Genomic DNA, 20,681 nt, shown 5'->3' on the forward strand with positions numbered 1-20,681 from the left:
ATCCGCTCCCATTGCCTTGTTGTTCTTGAGCTGGCAGATAGCCTTTTCTATCTCATGCAAGGCTGGGGTTTTGCTGAGATGGTGGCAGGTAGCATGCTGCGGGATGGAGTCGAGGACACTAGAGTCAAAGGCAGAGTCTTGATTAAGGAGATCTTCGAAGTGTTCCTTCCAGCAGGTCCTGACTGCCTCGGTGTCCTTGATGAGTGTCTCCCCATTCTTGGCCAGCAGTGGGGTGGGGCCTTGGGTGCTTGGGCTGTAGGTGGCCTTGAATACGGTGAAGAATCCTCGAAGAATCCAGCTGCTGAATCTCCTGTGCTTTCTCCACCCACCATCTATTCTTTAGGTCGCGGGTTTTTTGTTGAACCTCGGCCTTAAGCCGTCCATAAAGCTGCTTTGCTGCTCCCGAGTTGGGTTGTTGTTTTAGGTTCAGAAATGCCCTGCGCTTGCGATATATTAGCTCTTGGATCTCCTGGTCATTCTCAGCAAACCAGTCCTAGTGTTTACGGGTTGAGTGACCGAGCGTCTCTTTGCAGGCACTGGTTATGGTGGCCTGGAGGGCAGACCAAGCGCTGTGGGCATTCTGCGTCTCGGGGTCATCAAGGGTCGCCAGGTTAGCTGTGAGGTGCTGGCTGTACAGGGCTCTCTTAGCTCGATCTTTGACTGCCCCGGCATTGATTTTTTTGCGGCATTGCTTCTGCTGCCGTCGCCATTTTGGGGCTATATTGGTGTTGATGATGGAATGGATTAGGCGGTGATCCATCCAGCAGTCATCAGCTCCTGTCATGGCATGGGTGATGCACACATCCTGGCGATCCCTGGCTCGGACGATGACATGGTTGAGCAGGTGCCAGTGTTTGGAGCAAGACTGTTGCCACAATGCCCTTGTACTTGTCCCTCCGGCGGAACAAGGTGTTAGTGATGACATGGTCATGTTGCTGGCATTTTGTCAGGAGCAGGGTGTTATGTATGGAGAAAGAGTCAGACTGAACACTGTGAGCTCAAAGTAATGTGTGACCTTAGTCTTTTATTTCAGGTCTCCAGAGTGCCTCTCCATCCTGTGAGGCCTCCTTAAATACCTGTGCTCCCAAGGGATTATGGGATCCCTTGGGACTCCAGGGGATGAGCCCTCTAGTTTACATATATAACACAGGGTACCCCTCTCTGCCGATCACGCCTCCCCAGAGGTCTGTGTCCTTGTCGACCCTGGCATTGAAGTCGCCGAGGAGGATCAGTTTGTCGTCCGTAGGGACGCGGGACAGGGATTGTTTGAGGCTGGAGTAAAATCCCTCTTTGGTCTCATCTGTTGCATCGAGTATTGGGGTGCACGCACTGATAACTGTGGCGCACTGGTTCAGGGATAGGGTGAGTCGGAGAGTCATGAGACATTCATTACTCCCGCAGAGGGAGGCTCTGAGGCGGTCAACCAACTGGTTCTTGATAGCGAAACCGACTCGGTGGAGGCGGTATTCTTCCTCTGGTTTCTCTTTCCAGAAGAAGGTGTAACCTCCACCTTGTTCCTTGAGCTGGCCTTCCCTGCCCACTGGGTCTCGCTTAGGGTGGCAATGTCGACATCAAAGCATCTAAGTTCCCGGGCAACTATGGCAGTGCGGCATTCCGGTCTGTCACTGTTGGAGTTGTCCATGAGGGTCCTGATGTTCTAGGTCCCGAACTACATATTGAAGGGTGGAAGATGTATGTGCGTGAGTTGTTTTAACGTGGGGTGGCCGTTGCACACCAGCTACCACATGGACCTAGCTGAGCAAGGTCTTCTTTCAGTGGCAAGAGGGTCCAAGACTACTGGAGACCAGGCACTGATGTATGGGCCTAATTGCCAATGGCGATATGCGGGCTGTAAGCTCGGCGCTGAGCAGCGCCCTTCGGTGAGATGGTAAGAGATCCAAGGCCTGGCTGAGGGCAGGCATTGGTAAGGTCAGAGGTCCATTTTGTGGAAGAAGGAGAGGTCAGAGAGATCAGAGTAACCACAACCATTGTACACACCACGTGCTCGACAGAGACTCCGCCGTTGAATGGGGCCAGCAGCTGGGGAGAGGCCAGGACATCGCAAAAGGATAAAGGGAGGTCCGAGCTTCATCGGTGGATGGAGGCCTGAGCATCATCGATGGATGGAGGCCCGAACCCGCCGATGGATGGAGGCCCGAACCCGCCGATGGATGGAGGCCCGAACCCGCCGATGGATGGAGGCCCGAACCCGCCGATGGATGGAGGCCCGAACCCGCCGATGGATGGAGGCCTGAGCATCATCGATGGATGGAGGCCCGAACCCGCCGATGGATGGAGGCTTGGACATCACCGGAGAGAAGGCTCACGCGTGAGATAGGCCCAAGCCTGTGTTTGAAGCTGGTCGAAGCCTCACCACCGCTGAAATCGCTGTTTACCCAAGATGGCGGATGGGATAGCAGCTCCCTATGGAGCTCTCCCTGAACAAGCCTTCATCCGACCATCTGATGCCATCTTCCACCTCTCTCTCCCTCAAACCTCCCCCCCACCCAACTGTTTAAACCCACTTTGGTCCTAAATCCGACCCTCAAACATTTATATTAACGACATGGATGAAAGGACTGAGTGTAACGTAGCCAAGTTTGCTGACGATACAAAGATGTGAGGAAAAACAAATTGTGAGGAGGACAAAAAAAAATGCAAAAGGACATAGACAGGCTAAGGGACTGGGCAAAAATTTGGCAGTTGGAGTATAATGTTGGAAAGTGTAAGGTTACGCACTTTGGCAGAAAAAAATCAAAGAGCAAGTTATTATTTAAATGGAGAAAAATTGCAAAGTGCTGCAGTACAGCGGGACCTGAGGGTCCTGGTACATGAAACACAAAAGGTGAGTATGCAGGTACAGCAAGTGATCAGGAAGGTCAATGGAATCTTGGCCTTTATTGCAAAGGGAATGGAGTATAAAATCAGGGAAATCTTGCCACAGTTATACAGGGTATTGGTGAGGCCACACCTAGAATACTGCGTGCAATTTTGGTTTCCATATTTATGAAAGACTTGCTTTGGAGGCAGTTCAGAGAAGGTTCACTAGATTGATTTCGGACGTGAGGGGGTTGGTCTATGAGGAAAGGTTGAGTAGGTTGGGCCTCTACTCATTGGAATTCAGAAGAATGAGAGATGATCTTATCGAAATGTATTAGGTTATGAGGGGGCTCAACAAGGTGAATGCAGAGAGGATGTTTCCATTGATGGGGGAGACTAGAACTAGAGGGCATAATCTTAGAAGAAGTACTGCCCATTTAAAACTGAGATGAGGAGGAATTTCTTCTCTCAGAGGGTTGTAAATCTGTGGAATTTGCTACCTCGGAATGCGTGGAAGCTGGGACATTGAATAAATTTAAGACAGAGATAGACAGTTTCTTAACCGATAAGGGAATAAGGGGTTATGGGGAGCAGGCAGGGAAGTGGCCCTGAGTCCATGATTAGATCAGTCATGATCGTATTAAATGGCGGAGCAGGTTCGAGGAGCCATATGGCCTTCTCGTGCTCCTATTTCTTATGTTCTTATGTCCTGTTCTCAGTCACAACCAGCATCCTGTTCTCAGTCGCAAGCAGTGTCTTGTTCTCAGTCACAGCCACGTCCTATTCTCAGTCACAAACTGTGTATATGTAGTCTCACCTTGGGGTTGATTTGAACTTGGGGGTGGGAACCAGGAGTGCGGGTCCCGATGCGGGTGGCAATCTGATGACTCAAAGCACAGGGCCGGGATTATTTTATCTCTCGTGCCTCAGTTGAATACCCCGAACCTGACTCACGATAGGCTGGAGAGAATGATATCAACACTGGCAGGAAGACACTGGGGTCAAGCCATCGCTGACCCATGGAAACAATCCTCCGCAAGGTAAGTGAAGCCTTTAGGGCTGGGGTGCCAATCTCAATTTATCGTGGACCTGATCAGACAACCTTGCACTTGGCTTGGGCCACATTAAGCAAAAGTTATTTGGTCGCACAGGGGTAGAAATTGGTATGTGTTTCATTCAATTTTTGGGCATAAAATGGACACAATATATACCAACTTCTGGGCACGGGGTCCTGCACCTAATCTGTGTTGGCGGCAATGGGTGCTGCCATATTACTCCTCACTATTTTTAGGCGCCTCTGGCAGCTGCCTGAAATCAACATTGGATCAATTTAAATATGCAAAGATTGTTCCTGCACCTGTTTCAACAACCTTCTGCAAAATGCATGAAACATTGCATGAACTACTAGATTTTCCAGTTCTTCAACAGCCTAAACAGCAGTCCTTAAAGGGACTGCACAACTCCACTGAAGAAATGGTAGAAAAGGTTTCAGTTAAATTTCACTTTCTGTGCAGCATGGAGGAGCAGCAGTGGGCCCCAGCCGCCCCACACTCAGCTCTCCTGCATCTCACTCATCCACATATTGGAGCTTGCGATGTAAAATTGTAAGAATCAAATTCCCAATCCCATTACCTAATCTCCCTCTCTCATTGAGACCCAATCCCCATTTCCCAGTCTCTGACCCAACTCAGCCATCCCCCACCCCCTCCCCCACACCAACTTCCAATCTCCAAATGCCTACTCCCAAGCCACCCATTTCCAGCCCAACCCCCTATCTTCCCAGTCCGTCTCTCTCTCCCTCCTATCCACAAGCCGGTTTCTAAGCGAGTGCTTGTTGGTGGGGGGGGGGCATATCAGAGCTGGGGGTGCGATTCGGGGGGGGTGCATATGTGGGGGTGGGGGGGGTGGTCTCAGAGGGGGAGTTTGAGTTGAGGGGCAGTTGGGGGGGTGTGGGTCGGGGAGGTGTGTGGGGCAGTTCGGGTGCACGGGTGGGGGTGGCGCAGGTGGGGCGCATGGTTGGGGGGCGGGGCGGGGACGCGGGTGGTGGGCGCACGGGTGTGAGGGGAGCGGATGTGGGTGGTTGCGGGAGCATCGGGGTGGTGGGGGTCATTGCTGCAGCACAAAATATAAAAAGCACAGTTCTCCCGGACTGTTGGAAGCAGTGCCTGGGAGATTCACGTCCCATTATGGGACAAATGGCAATCTTAAGCACAGCACCCAGTGGGTTTGACATCCCTGTTTTTGGGGTCATGAGTAGCACTCCTGTTACCCCTGGCCCACATCGATCCCACATACAAGCTTTTTTTTCAAATTTGCCGTGGCCTCTTCTGGCCACTCCATGGACTCCCCCCATGATTGAGGTGTTGGACTTGCCATTGTGCATGCTGTTGTGGCCCCCATGATGTAATCAGGCTCCGACTTTAAGATTTACATCAGGCGCCCACCTGGGGCCAACGTCAAAGTCGGTGACGATAAAATGTGGCCGTGTAGGAAGGATGTGGCCTCGGATCGGTAAAGGAATTCGAATGATTTTAATCACTCAGCTTCCTCCATTCTTCAGAACTCTGTCTGTTCTCTCCACTGAGTTTTGACTCATTGCACGTTGGATCCTTACAGTGAGCAGACAGAGATTTGAGCCTAGGTTCCAGGGGTGAAATATTAATATCCTACTGAATCAACCAGTCGACATTTGGTGAAGCAACCTCCCAGTCTCACTGACTTGCTCTCGGTTGTTTTTGCTGGGATGTTGCTTCACCTAATACCTGCCAAGAACAGATTGGGAAACAACTAAGTGAGGATTTGTAGCATCAGGAAGCACATCTGCTTCTGAACCAACACATTGAAGCTATCAATTATATAAAAATTACATAGAATTTACTGCACAGAAACAGGCCATTTGGCCCAATAGACCCTGCCGGTGTTTATGCTCCACTCGAGCCTCCTCCCGGCCCTTTTTTTATCTAACTCTATCAGCATAACCTTCTATTCCTTTCGCTCTCACATGTTTATTGAGCTGTCATACATCTATGCTATTTCACCTCAACTACTCCCTGTAGTCGACAGTTCCTCATTCTAACCACTCTCTGGGTAAAGAAGTTTCTCCTCAATTCACTGTTGGATTTATTAGTGACTATCTTATACATATGCCCCCTAGTTTTGGACTTCCCCCATAAGTGAAAACATCTTCTCTACATCTACCATCTCAAATCAAACCCCTTCATAACGCTAAAGACCTCTATCAGGTGACCCCTGAGTCTTTGTCTTCAAATGACATTTAAAAAATAAATAACCAAGTGGCTAATGAACATAATATATTTTTTTAATTGAAATCTCAAAGTAAAGACACTATGGAAAGTGGAATAATTTGTGGCATCCCATTGTTTGGCACCTTTCCTGTACAGATATTGCATTAACACACCTTTGACATCTTATTTTATTGTATGTTTGAACATACATCTTATTTCAAGTATCATTTCACCTAACCTGAAATGAAACTCTGCATTGTTCCCCACCCATGGCCTATTTCCCAAGCTATTTTTCTTGCTCTATTTCAACAATTTATTTACGTCAATGTATTCTTAGGAGTAGGCGGGTAAGAGATTATAAATAACTATCTGTACAAGAGTGAGAAAACGACACTCCCAAAATCTATTCATGAGCCAGACGTGGGTCTGACCTTAGACTTGCAGAGAGGTTTCAGCCATTGCAAACTTATTTGTTTGTATTTTGTTGTGTGGCAAAAAACAATTTAGACTCTTGTAGATAAAGTTAGAAGAATTGAAATTTCATCTGAATGGAAGATTTGCATTTATACAACATCCAATCATGTGGCTCAGAAATGTCCATTAGTGCTTTACATGAATTACTTTGAAGTGCAGTTGCTGTTGTGATGTCAGGTAATGCAGCATTCACTTCACACATAGCAAGATCCTGAGCTGATCCTGACCAGTCTTCACTTGCATGATATCAGTGTGGCAAATCGCGACAGCCCACAATCTATTCAAAATGAATCTATCCTGATACTAAAGCTGCATTCTGCAAAGTGTGGCAATCATCACCATCCATTTCACTGCAGCATAAAGGAAATTAAAAACCTGGAGAAGACAGTCCTATTAAAGATATGTGAAGACACCCTGAATCAATAGTATGGTTAGCCCTGAACCAGGTAATCCACCTCCTCCCCCTAACTGATAGAGACAGCAGAAATAGACCCTTGTTTCGGTAGGGAATGGGAGCATGAAAAACTGATGGTCGGCAATTTGGAAGAGAAGGATCTGAGAAGAACACAAACATATTTTTCTGGCACTGTCACACTTCCACAACAGAAATTAGGATGATTGTGACACAAAGGCACACTTGATGTAATGATTTCTCATCTATATGCTGCCCCTTGGCAACATCATCCGAAAACATGGTGTCAGTTTCCACATGTACGACACACAGCTTTGCCTCAACAAAATTCTCTCAACCCTTCCATGGTCTCTAAATTGACACATTGCTTGTCCCACATCCAGTACTGGATGAGCAGAAATTTTCTCCAATTAAATATTGAGAAGATCAAAGCCATGGTTTTTGATCCCCACCACAAACTGTGATCCCTAACCACTGACTCTATCCCTCTCCCTGGCATCTGTCTGAGGCTGAACTAGACTGTTCTCAACCATATTTGACCCTGAAATTAGCTTCCGGCTACATATCCGCAGCATAACTAAAACTTCCTATTTCCACCTCCGTAACATTGCCCGTCACTGCCCCTGCCTCAGCTCATCTGCTGCTGAAATCCTCATCCATGCCTTTGTTACCTCTAGACTCAACTACTCCAACACACTCCTGTCTGGCCTCCTACATTCTACCCTACGTAAACTTGAGGTCATCCAAAACTCGGCAGCCCGTGTCCTAACTCGCATCAGTGTGCTCGCTGACCTGCACTGGCTCCCGGTTAAGCAACGCCTCGATCTCAAAATTCTCATCCTTGTTTACAAATCCCTCCATGGCCTCGCCCCTCCCTATCTCTGTAATCTCCTTCAGCCTCACAACAGCATCCCCCCCCCCTCCGCTCCCCAGCCCCGAGATATCACCGCTCCTCAAATTCTGCCCTCTTGAGCCTCCCTGATTATAACTGTTCAACCATTGATGGACGTGCCTTCAGCTGCCTGGGCCCTAGGCTCTGGAACTCCATCCCTAAACCTCTCCACCTCTCGAGCTCGCTGTCCTCCTTTAAGATGCTCCTTGAAACCACCTCTTCGACCAAACTTTTGGTCATCTGCCATAATTTCTTCTTATGTGGCTCGGTGTCAAATTTATTTGTTTTGTCTTCTAACACTGCTGTGAAGTGCCTTCGGATGTTTTACTACATTAAAGGCGCCATATAATTACAAGTTGTTGTTGATATCGGGGCCAAGTTCAACGTGGGAAGATCAGTGTCATCGGGGCGGTTAGGTGCTAAAAGTGGGGTCGGTGGCCTTACTGCCTCATTAACCCCGATGATCAGCCCGTCGCCATTTTGAAAAGAGCCCACCGAAACGGCTGCCTGAAACAAGTGGTGGGCTCCTTGTAATATGCAAATTGGGGTCCTGTATAGTATATTGAATCCCAATTGCCATTTTAAGAAAGAGCTGGGCGATCTCTGCTCCGATCAGTTCCATGGGTGATAGAGCCGAAGAAGCCCAGCCTGCCCCCACAAAAGATAATGGGCTAGACTTTCCACTTTTGCGCAGATCGCCCAAAAATTGGCGTTATTTCCAGCGTGGGCGGTAAATATGGGTTTTTGAGATCACCGGATTATCACCCATTTTCAAAACTCTAACTTGGCATTTTTTATAATGGGCATTACCACGAGCGATCTGAAATGGGCGTTAGCATTAATTTTTTTTGACCTTCTGCCATAAAGTGTCGCCATCCATAGCAATGGCATGGCAATGGTCATTTCCCGCATTTCTGGAGATCAGGGGTCATCATTGCATGTGCAGAAGAGGAGACTGATAGAGAGGGAGCAGAGAGGAACTGAAAGCATGTGTGGGTGTGGTGTGTACTTGTTTGGCTGTTTTGGGAGGTAGGAGGGAGATTTTCAATCAGCAGAAAGAATTCTGAGCAAAAATTAAGTTGTTCCCAGCGATACATTTGCGGAAATTTGGTTCTTACAATGGAAGGGATGGAGGAGGCAACACAGCCGCTATGGAGACTGACACTGGCGAAAGCAGTGAGCTTTGAGAGGAACAATTGAGAGGACGAAAACGAGCTCGGAGATTCTCCGACAAGGCAAATGCGTCCCTCATGCAGGAGGTGGAGTCACACTGGGGTCAATTGACCCAGGGTGGGCGTGCGAAGCCCTCCCCAAAGACCTACCAGAAGATATGGGCCAAGATAGCCAAGATGGCTTTGTCAGCGATGAACGAGGTGCGTGAGGGCACCCAATGCCGCAAACGCTGGAACGACCTTGTCGAATCCGCCAGAGTATTACATTTATTTACATGTACTTATATATTTATATAATTTGATTTGTAAGTGTAATGAGTGGTTAAAATCAGATGTGACGTCTTGCACTTAAACTGGGAATGTTGTACTCAATGCCTGCATTCACAGAGTACATCTTTAGGTAAAAAATGATAAGTTTCTTAATAATCATGATTATATCTGTCGGTTATGTGTTGTAACAGTCTCTGTGACAGTACCTAGCAATGATATCATGCAATGATCTCATGCCATGTCATGCTGTTGTTACCTTTTACAGAAGAAGCTTTTGAAGAATAGGGCCGAGCAGAGGCGAATGGATGGCGGGCCACCAGTCACCAGCGACCTCACTTACATCGAGGAGCGAGTGCTGGCACTAGTGGAGAGCTAACCCCAGTTGACCACGCAAGCAGCAGCAGAACCTGATGTGAGTAAAGTATAAAACATTGCGTGATCTAAAGTCAATAGATGCCACACCCACTCATATCCGAACAATAATATATGATAGATGATTAATAAAAGTGTTCTCTAAATAATGCTGGCCTCATGAGATTCATTGCAATGCAGAATTTGGTGATGGTCATGAAATGTAATGTCTGTGATGATTTTGATAGTGGTGGTGCTTTTGTCGTGCATATGCTGTGTGTAGCGCTGGAATCATCTTTGTGACCCTAACACCCCCTTCTCCTCTAATGACCTCATTTGTGTTTTGCAGCTCAGCCAGCAGTGCGGCCCCAGGCAACACCACCGAGGCCAGAAGCTGGGGCGCAGGGTGGACTCACCGGACAATCAGACACCTGGTGCTGAGAAACACCGATTCTCGTCTGTGCATCTGCTGGGTCTGTTCTCCACAGATGACAGTGCGGACTTCGAGGAGCCTGCATTGCCAGGCTCCATAACGCATTCCACCCCCAAGGCCATCTAGTGCTCCTGCGGCCATTTCCACCTCCACAGTGGAGGTACCAGGCCCAAGCACCTCACCACATTGCACCCGAGGTGTCTCCAGGATGGCGCCAACCAAACCGCGGTTGGTTCAACGTGGCAGGTCTGTTCCACGAGCGGCAGATCTGAGCAGGGACATGGTAGACTTGTCCAGGAGGAGTGTTGACATCGGCCAGCAGATCCTACAGACAATGGAGGGCATATCCCACCAGCTGGCCAGCACGTCCGCCACCGTGACAGAGCACGTGCCGCGGATGGCAGTGGCCCTGAGGGTGATAGCCAGGAAGCACTCCCAGTGACCCCGAAGTGCGGCACTGCAACCCAAGGTGCTGCACCCCCATTGCCAATGACACATAAGAGCCAGGAGGAAGATCTTGCTTCTGACTCGGAGCACTTTCCCACCTCGGGACCCTCCTCTCCCGTATCCGTCCAACCAACAGTTCTGCTGTCATTCCCCCCCAATGAAGCAGTGCCTGAGGAACTCCTCAGCCAGGCGGCTTGGAGTCAGGAGGGGAAGGGGTAGAGGTGTGGAGAAGAAGTTGGGGGGGGGAAGAAAAGTGAGGTGCATGGCCGCATGTGTTGTCTTGGTCATATTTTTATGTTGATGGTGCTATTTTGTTGGGAGGTTTGGAGGAAGGGGAAGGGGGTTACCTTGTTGTTTTTCATTTGTGTTCTGTGCTGTTGGAAATGTTGACAATTTAATTGATCTAAATGTTATAAATTTGTTGTGGGGTTGGGGTGGGGTGATTTTTACAGTTATAATTATGATTTCATACAAATGTTCTCATTAAATGTTTTTTATTTAACATAACCTTGTTGCGCATTGTCTCAGATAGCTGCACCATTTCTCACTGGTGATTCCTTAATATGAAAGGGGATAATTAAACTTAACATGAATCAACTTAAACTTTAACTGTCACCAAGGTGATGCACAGCAGTGTTGCAGCTTTGTAAATACCAACAACGTTCTTTGAAGCAAAGCGCTCATTTATGAGCTGCTGATGTAAGAGTCTTGCAGCTATGTAGCCACCACGGGCCCTTTCCTGTGGTCTAGAGGGGGGCGGGGGCATGGTTTCATCCTCATCCTGATTGCCTGGCTTGAGGTCAGTGTCCACCTCCTCGTCCTCCTCTTCCTCTCTCTCCTGAGGTGGACCGGCAGTCCCCTCTGGCAATTCTTGTCCCCTCCCGATAGCCAAGTTGTGCAGCATGGAGCACACCACCACAAATTGTTCAGGGTGGTATTGTAGCTCGCCTCCTGTATGGCCCAGGCATCTAAAGCACTGCTTAAGCACTCCAATGGTTTTCTCAACGATATTGTGTGTGTCTCTGTGGCTCTTGTTGTATCACTTCTCGGCGTCTGTCTGAGCGTTACGCAGGGGGTCATCAGCCAGGTGGCGAGGCCATAACCTTTGTCACCAAGCATTCAGCATTGACCTTGTAGCTGACTGGTAAACATGTCAGATACAACACTCTCACGCAGGATGTGAGCATCATGGATGCTGCCTAGAAATTTGTCAGTCACTGCCATAATTATTTGCTGGTGGTCAGCACACTCAGGGAGTGGAATCCCTTTTTGTTCCGAAAAACCTCTGCATCCTGAAAAGGTGCCCACATGGCGATGTGTGTACGGTCTATTGCTCCCTGCACCTTGGGGAAGTTAGCAATTCGGTAACATCCTAGAGCCCTCTCAGTCTGAGCCTCCCTGGTCATAGGGAAGCTGATAAAGATATGTGCATAAAGGGCTTCAGTGACCTGTCGAATGCAGCAATGTGTGGCATGCTGAGATACAGCGCAAATGTCGCCAGCTGAGGTCGAAAAGAAACCCGACGTGTAGAACGAAAATGCCGCGGTGACCTTGACCTCGACGGAAAATGCGGTCCTGATGGTGCTGGCAGGCTGCACATCTCCCCTGATGAGCTGGCATATCTCACTGATAACCTCTTTGTGGAAGCGCAGTCTCCTAAAGCAGATGTTATTGGACAAGTGGAGATGAGATGGCTTCTCCCTGTAAATGCGTGGGGTGTAAGATCTGGCCCTCCTCATCAGTCTGGCACATCTTAGATTGGGCACATAATGCTGTTGAATATACCTTCCGCCATCTCTAGTCTGCAGCATGTGCGTGGACATCAAGACAGGCTGAGAAATGACAGGCCCCATTCCAATAACTATCAATAATACACCTATTGTTCACAAACAATAAATTTCCCCATTAAGGCACCTAAACTAAATTCCAAGCGTCCACAGTATGATAAGATGTTTGTTCAGATGTTTACATCACCTTAAAAGAACTCCAGAGTACATCAAAACTTCTCAGAAGTTGAAGCAGCCTTTTAAATGAAGCGACGTGCGATGTAGAAAATGGCGCCCATACCGCTGTGATTAGTTCAGGTGAGAGCAACTTTTTCACAGCAGTTTTTTCGGCGAGCAATATTTTCAGTGATGTGTGCGAGGTGCCGAAAGTAACACTCGGCGATATTTTGGGCATTAGTTTCGGCAAATCTGATCTTTACGACAAAAAACAGTGGGCGAGCGGTATTATGAAAACTTGGCAATAATTAAATGCCGAAGGTAACGCTGGACGATATTATGGGCGTTGGTTTCGCCCATTCTGATCTTTCCGCCCAAAAAAAGTGGGTGGGCGGTATTATTTTTTATCGGCGTTAAGTACATGCAGAAAGTAACGCTCGGCAATAAGCGATCGAGAAATGGGCGTTAGTTTCCATTTTGTGGCTAAATGGGCGATATATGGGTGATATACCTTATTTCAGTGTTAAAATGGACGTTAAGTGGGCACTATGCATGCAAAAATAATGGAAAGTCTAGCCCAATGATGTTGGCTGCAGTCACAGAAATCCCCTTTCCTGTGATCACAACTCCCTCCTCCCTGTACTTACATTGTTGCTGGCCAGGCGATGGGGGGGACCTATAATTGATCAGCCTTAGTCCAGTAAGTTGTATTATATCGGCAGTTTACCGCCCCATACTTTGCCAGCTCAATGTAAATGAGACCAAGGCCTCAAAAGTAATTCCCCATTCCCAATCAGCAATAGAATCCAACCAACCAACCCATCCGCCTACTTTCAAGGCTTGTCCATTCTTTGTTGCTGGGTGGCAAGTCGCTTTTTCCCAAGTTTGATGATGAATGGGAAGACGTGAATTGATGGGGACCAATGGGCGGATATACAAGGAGTGATTTGTTGTTTGCAGGACTGCTTTGTGTCAGTGGCATTGGCGAGGGGGCGGTGGGGGGGGCGGAAATAGTGGCCATTGCAGGCGGTTGTGACATGGTTCACTGGTGCAACCTAATTGAAACTTGCATTAATAAGGGCAACCCCAACATCCAGGGCAGCAATGTGAGCAGCTGGTGGTGCATTGCCGTCGTCACCTTTCTACTCTGCATCTTCCTCGGAATCATCTAAAGTGTTCTGCACCTTGTTCCTCCTGCAGGTCCAAACCTTGCTGCTGCGCAATGTTGTGCAGAGCGCAACACACCACGCCTATTCTGGACACCCTAGCTGGTATGTACTGAAGGGCGTTCTAGATTGGTCTCAGTATGCTGATGGCTTGTTCGATCACACATCTGGTGGTCATATAGGATTCAGTGTAGCACTGTTGGAGTTCATTGGTTGGGTTTCTGATGGATGTCCTCAGTCAAGTTTGAAGTGAGTAACCCTTGTCTCCTAGCAGTCATCCCTTAAGTCTGCTTCCAGGTCCGAAGACGTCAGGGAGCTTGGACTGCCGCATGTCAAAAACATCATGACAGCTCCTCATGAATCTTGCGCACACCTGCAAGATCTTTTTGTACTTGCACACCAGCAGCACATTGATGGAGTGGAAGCCCTTTGCAGTTGACGAATACTTCCTACTAATCTGAGGTGCCAGGATTGCCACATGTGTGCATTCAATGACGCCCTGTGGGAAGCCAGCCAGAGACACAAATCCAAGCGCTCGCTCATTCTGGCTGGCACCATCACAGGGGAAGATCACTTATTTGATCACCTATGCTAATAAGCTACTCGTCTCTCCTAACGTGCTCAAGTTAAACGTGGAAGTCAGTGGTTTGGAGCCGGCTTCCCGACGTGCACACATTTTTGCCGCTTTTAACTCTCACTCGTATCCAAACCCACGTGTTCCTCCAGGTTAAAATTCCCTGCCGACCGTAAGCACCAATGTTTCCAATTGATTTGAGTATGTAATTTATAGACATTCCCATAACGATCAACAATTGACTGTGTTAGTTAGCAACCAGTTGGGGACAGATTGCTCCAGTCAGAACATTGTAAATGGAGATCTGTTAGCAGAGGCTGATTATGCTGCTGGAAGTAATCTTTTTAACCCTGAATCAAATGACTCCTTTTCTTTCAATCTTGTAAAGAATCCTAAGCCAAGTTGAAAGTAAGTTCTTTAAATGACACATGGTGCATCATTATGCTACACGTTTAGCAACAAAGGGAAAATGTTTTCCTGACAACTTTACCGAGCTATCAATGCAAACTTTAAAGCCTTTCTGTAACCTATACATGGGCACAAGGCTTTGAGATCTGGCCTCTTTTTAGTGTTCCTTGTGACAAGTAAAGCCTCTGGTAAGTTGACTACTTGCCACAACCATTTAAAAGCTACCTGGGTGATTTCTTGAATCTGAGCTGCATGAAACCTTGGATGTTCGAACCCTCCTCCATTATATATGACATAAAACCTCGATTGTATTCTGATGAAAATCTGGTCACAGCCCTGTAATTATTTGCTTCATGGGTTCTTTGCTTAAGAATTCATAACAACACATTGCTATTAAGAACGAGTTGGTTTATTAGCAAAGGTTTAACAATCACACTACAAATTACCAGTTCAACTATTTTAGTTGTGCACATTAAACAAATGCCCACTGCAACTCTTTTTTTGCAAAACAAAATAAACAATTAAATCAAGTGGCCCCTGATTAAAGGGGGGGCGGGGGGACGACAATCCAAACACTTTTCAAATGCCCTTTTTTTTTGTTTTTGTGGGGTTTTTTAGGGCAGTAAAAGCATACAAATAATACAAGTGCTCCCTGGCTAAAAGGGGGCCGGGGGGCCTGGAGGGAACAATAAAACCCGGCAATTAAACAAATTAAACTTTAAAACATATAAAATCAAATTAAAAATTGGTCGCCGGGGATGATGATGCACTCCAGTCCCTTCGGCGCCCACCTCTCGCGGAAGGCCGAAGGGACTGGAGTGCACCGGTGGACACCGCGTGCTCCATCTCCAGGGACACCCTGGCTCGGATGTAACCGCGGAAGAGAGGCTGGCAGTCGGGCTGAATGGCCCCCTCGACTGCCCGCTGCCTGGACCGGCTGATGATACCCTTGGCCATACCCAGGAACAGTCCTACAAGGAGGCCTTCGGACCTACCCGCTACCCTCTGCACAGGATGCCCAAAGATCAGGAGTGTGGGACTGAAGTGCAACCAGAATTTGAGGAGCAGCCCCTTCAAAAATTGAATAGGGGCTACAACCTCGCACATTCCATAAAAACATGGAACACGGACTCCTCCAGACCACAGAAATTGCAGGCGACCTGGGAGCCCTTAAAAATGTATTGCATGGGACTGCTCCGTGCACCACCCTCCAGGCCAAGTCCCCAATAATGGGAGGACTCTCACATAGAGTGCACTCCATCGGGGACACCCGCCTCCTCCGATGGTGCGCCATAGCATGTCCGGATGGCAGACGAGGATGGCAAGGTGGAGAGTGTGCAGGAGCAGCCCGTACAGGAAACCCCTCCGCGCAGAACTGAAAGGCACGGAGGAGATTTCCCCAAGGTGGCTCAAGATATGAGGCGCCAGCTCCCGAAGGGGGTTTCGGGTCCTGCCGCCGATGAGGAATTCCGTCCGGATGGGGGTCAGTTTGGACAGGATCTCCCCATGTACTTGAGCCTCCTCGACACACGTAACGGGGTCAGGGCCCAGCGCTGTTTTTAGCGACTCGATGGCATTGGCCGCACGCCGAATGTTGGCCCAGTTTAGGCGCCGTGCCAGCCATCCAGCCCGCTCCTCCACCATCGAGCAGGTTCCTCACCCTGTTCAGCTCGCCAGCCACAGCCCTCTCTTCCACCTGCCGCCTAAAACCTTGGTCGTGGAGGTACGGATTCCTGAGCAGCGGCTCCTGAAGGACAGCCGCCACTCCAGACAGGGAACAACTGCGCTTGATGGCGACTCTGTTCCAGACCCTGATGAGTTCCTGGTAAAAGACAGGCAGCCCCCCAGGCTCAGAAACAGGAGCTGCGTGTTGTAATTGAGGTAATACTCCTGGCAGAAGAGATATGTCGCCGGCGCACACCATCTAGGAGGGGGCTCAACATAGGGTCTGCAGTGTCTGAAGGTGGAAAGTCGCATGCTGGGTGCTGACGCACACTCCCAAAGCCTGACCGCCCTCCCTAAGCGGGAGACTCAGAGCCACAGCAGAGATCCAGTGCTTCCTGTTGTTCCAGAAGAAGTCCACCAGCTTCTTCTGTATTTTGCCGACAAACGCAGAGGGAGGGGTCAAAGTGACCAGCCGGTACCACATCATAGCAGCCACCAGCTGGTTTATGACTAGGGCTCGACCCCTGTAGGACAGCACTCGGAGCAGTCCTGTCCAGCGCCCTAGGCGAGCGGTGACTTTGGCCTCCAGCTCCTGCCAGACCAGCCTCATGGGAATGGTGAACCAGGTCCCGGACCAGATGGATGTTGTCGTGGATTGTCCGGCCCGGGACCATGTAGGACTGGTCAGGGTGGACCATGTGGTCCAGCACGGCGCCAAGGCGAGCAGACATCACTCTGGCAACAATTTTGTAATCCGTGCTGAGGAGGGAGACCGGGCGCCAGTCCTTATGTAGGTGCTAGAGCCGGGAAGGAGATTTCGCCAGACGTCCACCAAGTCGAAGGACCCAACCAGGTCCCTCAACTTCTCCATCACCGTCATGTTTTGTGGGCACCGGAGCGGTTCCTCACCTCGAAGGTGCAGTTAAAATCAACCCCGAGGACAATGCAGTTGCCGACATTGAGAGAGCCTAGAAGAGTGAACACTTCTTTGAAGAAGCGCACTTGCTGCGGGCCGGGCTGGGGGGCGTATACGTTCACTAAATGGAGCGGCACGTCCCCCAGGCAAACCATGACATGGAGCAAGCGGCCAAGATCTCCGGCTGAAAATGTGGGGCCAGCAAGATAGCCAGCCACCCCACAAGAAGTGGCGGTGAGGTGGCGAATGCGGACCTTTCCTTGCCATTCCAGGAGCCACATGGCTTCATCCCCCGGAATGGTGTGGGTTTCTTACAGGAAGCACACCGCATATTTCCCCTCCCGCAGGAGCGAAAAATTGTTAAATCTACGGCGTGCCTCTCTGCTGCCGTTGATGTTGAGGCTGGTTATGGTTATCTTCATGACAAGAGCATAGTGCAACCTCTAACTTTAACTACGGTGGGGGTTGGGGGGCAGAGTCGCTTGATGACCTCCACTCCCTCAGCAGCCCAGCGAGGAAGATTCTGATCCTGCGCAGCTCAAGGATTTCTGGTTTAGATAGGGTCCTGTCCACGCCCATTGTTTTGACGGTGGCACGGACAGACCTGATGAGCAGCGCCGGCTCGGACCATTTGTCCCGGGCGAGATGGGCTCTATTGCGGCGACCCTGGCATTGCGCCAAAAAGTCCCGGAGTTCCTTGGCAGGAATGAGGGGGGACCCAGCGTCGGGCACGAGGAGATCCACCACCTCACTGGTGATGGACTCCAGATCTTCTCCCGCACCCTCCACCGAGTCGCCGTCCCCTCCGGGAGGTCGCCACCAGCAGCCGGTCCATCAACCGCACGGGGTACGGCAAACTGCCCGGCCGCACCATCCGGCCCTACCTCTGTCACGATCCCACCCCCAGGATCGTTGGCAGAGGAGTCCTCCCTGGGCTCCCCCTGGGATGCCGGGTCGGGAAGCAGCAGTGGACGGGTTCCCCCTCTGCCCCAGGCACCGGGGAGCATGGAGAGACCAGGCCGAAAACTGCTCCAGGTCTTCCAAGTCCCCCGGCTCCAACGTCAGGGATGATAATTGTGGTTCCACACCCTCCCCGCTACCACTCCCTGGCCCAGCGGGTGGATGTTCATGAAGTGCATTAAAATCTTGTTCTTTTTCTGCCAGGTCGAGCAGATCCCGGGGATGTCAATAATTGGCTGGGTGGGCTTGGACTCGGCCTCATTGGCCCCGCCCGCCTCAGTCCCCGGGACGCTCGACCCTGCGGCGACATTTTCTTTTTGCGGCTCCGCACCACCCACAAGTGGCAGTTCTTGTTCCCCATCCCCAGGAGGCTCAGGCTGGGCCGAGGGACAGACTCCCCCTGCCTTCGGCGCGCATTGGGAGCACTGGTGGGAGATGCGGGATTCCCACTGGGCACCAATTCCTCCTCGGAGGAACCCTGGTCATCCTCTGCTTCCTTGGAATGGTGCCTCCTTTTTTTACTGGAGGGACGCGGAGGCAGGGAACTCTCGATGTCTGCTGGGGCTCCCGCCTCCGCTCCCTCCTTCCGATTATCTTGCCCGTGCCCGAGCCCGACCACAGGTTGGCAAACTCCCCGCAGAGGCGGGTGCGGTCAGGGGTTCGGGCCCGGGCTCGGAATGCACCGCACTCACCGGCGATAGTGGAGGGGCGGGTGCGTTCATTGGGCTGTGTGGCCCACTGCAGGGACTATCCGGAGGGTGTTTATTTGTTTTCTTCCGCGCCTTCCTTCCGCGCGGATGCTCTACCTCCCCCCCCCCGCCGGAGGCCGCGAAGACAAAGGCCTCCGACGATGCCCGCGCACCTACGGCTCCCGGCACACAGACGGTATTGGGGGAGGAGTGGCGGCGGCACCAGCCTTGGCCGCTTTGGCTGTTTTACCTGCCTTGGAGGCGGGGCAGTTCTTTCGGACTTGCCCCACCTCCTTACAGGCATGGCACCGCACGCTGTCCGACATCCAGAAGACGCGGTAGGCAGTCCCCTCGTGGACCACACTGAATGTACCCTCTGTTACCTCCTCCCGGGCCAGCTGAATGAAAAGCTAGCGCCGGAAGGAGAACACATGACGGAGGCTGGCCTCCCTGAAGCCGAGTGGTATCGGCGTTATCCCCGACCTCACCGCCCAGTTGATGTAGGTGGGGGAGGAGGAGCTCACTGGGAACAAAGGGCGGGACGTTCGAGATGAAGACCCTCCGCGTGGTGGCCTCGAGAGGATCCACCGGCAGCAAGGTCCCGCCCACTGTGAGCCTCTCACTGAGGGCCAGGGACACCAACCCCAGGAAGAACACAGCCTTCCCGTACATTTTGGAGGCGGCGACAATAGCCGAAGGGCCCGATTACCCCAGCCATTGCCCTCACGCACTCCTCGTTGGTCGTGTTGGGGTGAGTGTAGCTCTTGACCCCGTTCTTTTTAGTAATGAATCTGAAAGGTGGCGGGGCAGCAGGAGCCGCTGTGGCCTTTGCTGCCACGCGCGCATAAGTTTGTGTTGGCCCCGCTACTGGCGAAGATGGACTCGCCATAATCAGAGTCCCTTTAAGGGCTACACTCACCCCAAAGTCACAGGCCTGAATAGATCTTGATTGGCATCATTAATGAGCAGAGGGTGCTTTAATGAGGCCCACCTCTCCGTAACTTTTGACAATTGGGGAGGGGCCCTTTTCCCTCTGCTCAGTAGTTGCTTTTTGGAATATATTTTTAAAAAGAGGCTCTGAGAGAGAGACAGACAGAGCGTTTCTGTCTGTAAAGGACCTACATTTATCTTCACTAATCTTTTTACGTACTTGCAGAAACTTTTGCAGTCGGTTTTTATGTTCCTTGCAAGGTTACTCTCATACTCTATTTTTCCCCTCTTAATCAATCTCGGTTCTTTGTTGCTGAATTCTAAACTGCTCCCAATCCTCAGGCTTGCTACTTTTTCTGGCAACTTTGTACAACACCTCTTTGAATCTGATACTGTCCTTAATTTCTTTTGTTAGCCATGGTTGGGCCACTATTTCTTTTGTGCTTTTACACCAGAAAGGAATGTATAACTGTTGCAATTCATGCATTCGTTCCTTAAATGTTAGCCATCGTCTATCCACCGTCATGCTTTTTAATGAATCTTCCCAATCTATCATAGCCAATTTATTCCTCATACCTTCGTAGCTTCCTTTGTTTAGATTTAGAACACAAATTTCTAATTGGACTACTTCACTTTCCATCTTAATAAAGAATTCAATTATGTTATGATCACTCTTCCCTAAAGGACCCCGCACAACAAGACTGTTAATTAACCCCTTCTCATTTCACAATACCCAATCTAGGATAGCCCGAGTAGGCTCCTCAACATACTGGTCTAAAAACCCATCTCACACACACTCCAGGAATTCATCTGCCACAATATGATTACTAATTTGGTTTGGCCAGTCTATATGTAGATTAAAGTCACCTACGATTATTGTAGTACCGTTGTTACATGCATCTCTAATTTCATGA

The sequence above is a fragment of the Pristiophorus japonicus genome, chromosome 3 (genome assembly GCF_044704955.1).
Source record: "Pristiophorus japonicus isolate sPriJap1 chromosome 3, sPriJap1.hap1, whole genome shotgun sequence".
NCBI classification, from domain to species: domain Eukaryota; kingdom Metazoa; phylum Chordata; class Chondrichthyes; family Pristiophoridae; genus Pristiophorus; species Pristiophorus japonicus.